Below are 6,000 nucleotides of genomic sequence, written 5' to 3'. Positions count from 1 at the left end.
TTGGAGGGTTCCCATGCAGCAGATCCTGTTCTAAGCTCTCTATGTGGATTATCTCATTTTATCCTTGCAACAACCCTATGAGGTAGCTACTATTACTATCCTCACTTTGCAGAAGAAGATGGGTCACAGAAGGCTAAGTAAAGGCATCCTTGCCAAGCCCTGACAGGTGGACAAGGCAAGGGATTGCTTCACTGTCATACAGATGAGGGCGCCAGGGGCCAGAGAGGGCAAAGGTCAGCAGCGGCAAATTAGTGATGGAGTGGGGCCTCTGACTCAAGCCACAGAGCCCAGCCTAGACCCCAGCCCCTGCCCCAGGCTGCTTCCTTTTTTCCCAGCCATGGGGACCCCATATCAACGCATTCTTCCCATCTCTGGGGGAAGTGACCACAGCTGTTCTGACAGGTCCCTGTCCTGGCCATGGAACCCCTTATGTCTCCTACAGCTTTTCCCTGGCTTCCCCACCATCCATCCTCAAGTAACTGTCCACTGCTCTAGGATGCCCAAGATTGCTTGTCAGAACAAGGTCATGGGCAGTTCCTTTGTGATAGTATAACTCCTCCCATGCCCAAGCAGGTAACTCTTGGTGGCTTATGCTTTAGAAGAGGCGAGGAGGGTATGGGGCGAGGTGGGGAAATAGGGGATCGAGCCCACAGAGGGGCCTCCAAAACCTCCAAATTCTTCTCACCACCCCTGTTGCAATTGACTGCTTTTAAAAACATGGGCATCTTCCTGATAATCAAAACCATATGACACAAGTTATGGAGGGGTACACATGGGGTTTCAGCCATTTTAGTAACGTTTCATTCTTAGGCTCGCAGGTAGGACGTGGGGGGTTTGTCACACAGATCCACAACCCCCTGTTCGTGGCCATTAAGACCACATGAACTTCCACATTCAGAATCTTGCAGATTTCAGAAAGGTAGCACCTTGTGTGTGCCCTGGATACACGGCAGGACACCCCCTATGGGATGTGGGGTGGCACCCCACAGTCACACACACTGGTCTCTCTCCACATCATGAGAAGTGAGATAAATACTATAGATAGCCCCCTATCCAAATGGCCGGGTCTACTGACAGACTGAAGGAAAAAATGTGCAGTTTTCAGAGCTCACTTGCTTTTGTCATTGTAGATAAGGAATCAAGCCTAAGGACTATGTGTATCTTCAATATTTGTTAATGCACAAATGCTGAAGACGAAAGGAATGCAGATACATCATGGGAAATAGAGAAAAGCGTACTGCCCCCCACAGTCATTCCTAACTTTGTATTTTTGTCATAACTTAGAGATTAATGTTGGTACATTGCTGTTAACCAAACTCCAGACTTTTTCCACTGATACCCCTTTTTGTCCTAGGATCCAATCCAGGATAGCACATTGCAGCTAGCCTTTTGAACACCTCTTAAGGTTTTGTATTATTTTATTTACTTTTTTGTTTGTTTGTTTGCTATTTAGGAATCTGAAGAGTTCAGTATACTCTGACAACACTTACCAACAACAACTTTCCAACAAGAAGCTCTTCCTAAGCCTCTGGGATTCCTGGTATGTGCTTTAGAAATAGAGAGAGGAGGGGGTGGTTGACTCCCCAGATCTCTCCCCAGCCCCCCCTGGGGACAGGCACAGATATCGGTGGGGAAATATGGTCCCTTCCCTCCAGGACTTATGACCTGACAAGATCCTACCTAGACTTTTTTGTTGTTGTTGTAAGTAAGCTCGGCCCCAACATGGGGCTTGAACTCACGAGTCAAGTCATACACTCTACCGTCTGAGTCAGCCAGGTGCCCCCTTCTACCCTGACTCCTAATTAGGAGGAAGAATCGCCATGAAGACCAGAGGGAGGGCAGGATGGGAGGAAAGGACCACCTGAGCAAAGGACTGGAGGCAGATCTCAAGAGAGCGCTCGAAAGGGCTCTCTTAAGAAGGGCCTCAAATATTAGACAGAAGCACTTGGAATTATTCCCAGAGTTTCTTTTCTGGGGCATGAGGGTCCAACGGAGGGCCAAATTCTCATCTCTTTTTGATTTCAGAGTTATATCGAAGACTGTTTCCAACTTGAGAGAGGGAAATGGTCTTGGGTAGACGGGGAGAGCTAAGCCCTATAGTAGCTTACGTCTTTTGTTTTTTTTTTTTTTTAATGTTTATTTATTTAGTTTGAGAAAGAGAGAGAGAGAGAGCACATGCACTTGGGGGAGGGGCAGAGAGAGGGAGGGAAAGAATCCCAAGCAGCCTCTGAGCTGTCAGCACCGAGCCCAATGCGGGGCTCGAACTCATGAACTGTGAGAGCCAAAATGAAGAGTCGGATGCTCAACTGACTGAGCCACCCAAGCGCCCCTCAAGTACCTCATGTCTTAAAGAAAGCAGACAGAAGACCCTAAAGAAAATCAGGCAACAGGACCAAAGGAAATAAGACCCCAGGATCCTTCCCTTGTCTCTTTCCGGGACCTGCCATTCTCCCTGAGTGTCTGTTGGGAAGGGGATCCTGGTGGTATGGCTTAAGGGGGCCGAAGGCCAGGAGGCTGTTCCCTGGGCCTTGGATTCCCCTCTGTGGACAGTCAGAGGCCACCCTGGGGCCTCTCTCAGGAGAGGTACCACACGAGGTGGGGAGCAAGACAAGAGGTGTGGGTTGGGATGGACTTCATCACAGCCATACAGATGGATGCCTGCCCAGGCCGTAGGGTCCCCCGCCGCATTGGTCACGTGAGTGCCCAGGGAGCACTCACAGTGGCCCTCTTGACGGGCACAGCAGCTTCAAGTCTGTCCAGAGCTGTTGGGGGACGCGAACCTCATGGGGAGGCACTCATTCACCTTTCAGGCTCTCCTCAGACAGAGCTGCAAATGCCTCTGACCCCCTAGCCACTAGGAGCCCCGGGTTCCCTTCCTTCAAGGCACCTCTTCCTACTGGTGGCCTTGCACGCTGATGGCCCAGCCAGAGCATGGAGCCCTGTTTCTGGGTTGACCCGGAGAATATTACCTCTGCCATCACACAGGGTGGCTCGACCCACTTTAAGGGCACAGGTCCCCTACTGGCAACCTGGTGTGACAGAAAGAACTGTGGGCTGGAAGGCTGGGACCTGGTGCAAGCCCAGCCCTGAGCCTCAGTTTTCCTTCCTATAAAATGGGGGCGTTGGATTTGATGCTCTCCAAATTCTCCGACATTGTAGGATATTCATCCATATGAGGTGACGCTCATGGCGGAGTGTCAGACACCATTACTGGGGCGTGCCGAGGGGAAGGCCCCGAGAAGGCCCTGACAGCTTTCTGCTCCCTTCCCCACAGGATACGTGCGCTGGCTTTGCTTTTCTTGTGAATATCTGCTTGCCCATGTGGCTTTGGGAGAGAGGAAAGAGTGGAAGCTGGAATGGCCCTGGCTGGGTCTCCTAGCCTTCCCCTTGGTCAGCAGAGAGCATTTCTCAGACCCTCTCTCCCCTCCCCCACAGGGCTGGCTCCTTTCAGCCTCTTTGCCTACCCACCATCAAAGGTGCCGTTTCCTCTCCTGACCAGCTTCCCGCGTGAGTTGTCACTCCTCTGTTCCATGTGGTTCCAGTGCTGGACAGGACCTATGGGGGCATGAGGGGCTTCAGATCCTAAAGATGGTGGGGGGGGCAGTAAGGGACCCTCACAGAGGTCTGCTTTCCGGTAAAAGAGGGGGACGGAGCCCCTAAAAAGTAAATCAGATGTTAACATGGAAGAGAAATCTCTCATAAGCATATTTTCAGCTGGACCACCTTATTATGATCAGAGGTCTTCTTCCCACCCTCAGCCTGTAGTACGAAAGGTTTCTATCATCCCGGTCTTGGGAGGCACTAAGGCTCCAGGAAAGATGCATGAAGAAAATCCCTCCTGCCACGTTGGCCGAATGGGATGGGGGAAAAAAAGCAAGACACTGGCATGTGCAAAGTCCCTGGGGAAGAAGGAATCATGACAGACTCAGGAAACTTCATGGAGGCCGACGTAGTACAGAAAACAAAGAGCAGAGGGAGAGAGATGAGGTCAGGGTCCACATCATGAGGGTGCCAAAGGGGGCTGGCCTGTATCTTGATGGCTAGGAGGCAAGGGCTGATATGGTGCTTGGCAGGGGGATGCCCCTTCAGGTTTGGGAAGATTTGTCAGAAGGCCACCATCTCCTGAGTCAGGCTCCTTCCGATCCCTGCTCTGTCCCCTCCAATGCTCTCTTGGGCTGCTTTCTCTTTATCTTGGGGCCCAAAGCAAGGGTCAGGCTCACTAAGTTGACCAGGAGCACTCTTCGGGACTGTCAGGCAGTGCTTCTCGCAGGGTCAAGGTGGTTTCACAGTCCTTGAGTCCTGAGTAAAGGTATTTGGCCAGTAGTTGGAGAGAAGGGCATAAATCCAGGGGTGCTTGGCACTGATGTGGCTGTGCTCATGACCACCACCTTGCCGTACCCCCATGTTCACACCCTCACACACGTGGCCTGGGAGGCAGGGGGACAAAAGTGATGAGAGGAAAGCTGCTTCACTGCAGGACTGTCACCCGGGCGTGGGTGGAACCCAGGGATGGATGTATTCCCTGCAGGAGAAAGGGAGCTCCCTGTCCGGGAAGGGGTGCAAAAAGCCAGGAGGTTGTTAGTGGAGCTTTGGAAGGGGAGTCGGACCACTCCCCCCACTGCCTTCGCCCCGTTCAGGACTGCTGCTGAGCCCCTCCTGGGGGAGCCAGCTCATCTTTCTGTCCGCCCAGTGCTCCTGGTTCCTTTCTCTTCCTGTGTCTGCCTGTGCCACTGGGGGCAGAGTCCTTCACCTCTCTCCGCTCGACCTCAGTTTGCGCATCTGTAAAACGGGGTCACGCTCGCATCTGCGCTTTAGGGTTCTTTTGAGGATTAGCGAAATTCCTAGATAGTGTTTGGCACCGTGTCAGAAAGCCAAAGGCTCAGTTCATAAGACCGCTTGTCGCCGTTATTCCCTTCTCCCTCCTTTCATGGAGGGACAGGGGCCAGGCCGGGTGGGCTCCATCTCGCTCGCCGCCACCATCTCCTCCATCTCCTCCACCCCGTCCCCGCCTCCTTAGCGTCCCAGGAGAGCGGACCGTTGAACTCATCCCGGGGTCCTCCTGCAGCGCTCTGACCCCTTCGCGCGCGCGCGCGCGCGCCTCTGCCTCAGTTTCGCCTCCGCGGAAGCGGCGAAAGCCCGCCGCGCCCCTCGGGGGTGTGCCCGGGTCCCGCCGCCCCGCCGGCGGCGCGCGGGAACCGCGGTGCGCCCCCGCCCAGCCGGCGCGCGCGTGGTCTCCGCACCTCGGGTCCACGTGATTTCCCGGCAGCGGCCTCCGGCTCCCGGCACTGCCCCGCAGCTCTCCGCGCTGGCTTTCAGTTTCGTGCGCAGCGCGCTGGGGAAGGAGCGCAGCCGGTGAGTAGCGAGCGCGCCCGGGGGCCGCGGCGCAGGCCGGGTGGGCGGCGCGGGGAGGCGGCGGTGCCCCGGGGCGCTGGGCGGGAGACCCCGAAGGTCGCCGGCTGGCCGGGTGGAAGGACTGACGGACGGGTGGGCAGACGGGGCGCCCGGGGCCGGGTGGCGCTCCGCCTGCCGCCCGGAGAAGTTTGGGGCATTGGGTGCGAGCCGCAGAGGAAGGCGGGTCGGGGTCCCCCCCCCCGCCCCACCGCCGGGCCAAGGGACGGGGGACGCGGCTGCGCTCGCCTTTCTCCGCACCCTCCCAACGCCCCTATCACCTCCTGGAACTTTTAACTTTTAATTGCTTTTTAAAGAATTAAAAAAAAAAAAAAGATGTGGGAGATGGGTGGGGGAGTGGACGAAATACATAAAGGTAATTAAGAAGTACTAAAAGTTTGCTTTGGATACACAAGATAAGTAAGTCCTAGAGACCTTCTGTACAGCATACAGCCTATAGTCCACACACACACACACACACACACACACACACACACACACACATAGAGGGCGAGAGGAAACTTTTGGAGGTGATGGTGGGTTTATGGCATGGATTGTGGTGATGATCTCACAGGTGTATATTTTCTTGCAACCTCATCAGGTTGTATACAT

At 54.5% G+C, this 6,000-nt stretch overlaps 1 protein-coding gene across 13 annotated transcripts in view; it reads left to right on the top strand.

Annotated features, from left to right (window-relative positions):
• Window positions 1-5,202: 5,202 nt before the first annotated feature.
• NLRC5 (NLR family CARD domain containing 5) overlaps window positions 5,203-6,000 on the top strand; it is a 227,302-nt gene continuing 226,504 nt past the window's right edge. For 12 of the 13 annotated variants that reach the window (XR_015244780.1, XM_086689368.1, XM_086689365.1 and 9 more), the window contains exon 1: window positions 5,203-5,352. The gene's annotated coding sequence lies outside the window, so the exon portion shown is untranslated. The remainder of the gene's footprint in view (window positions 5,353-6,000) is intronic. The other variant, XM_086689359.1, reaches the window with a different exon arrangement.

Source organism: Puma concolor, chromosome E2, assembly GCF_028749965.1.
Source record: "Puma concolor isolate L17-30 chromosome E2, mPumCon1.1.hap2, whole genome shotgun sequence".
Taxonomy (NCBI): domain Eukaryota; kingdom Metazoa; phylum Chordata; class Mammalia; order Carnivora; family Felidae; genus Puma; species Puma concolor.
The sequence above is the reverse complement of the archived record's forward strand: the minus strand, read 5'-3'. Positions and strand labels throughout refer to the sequence as shown.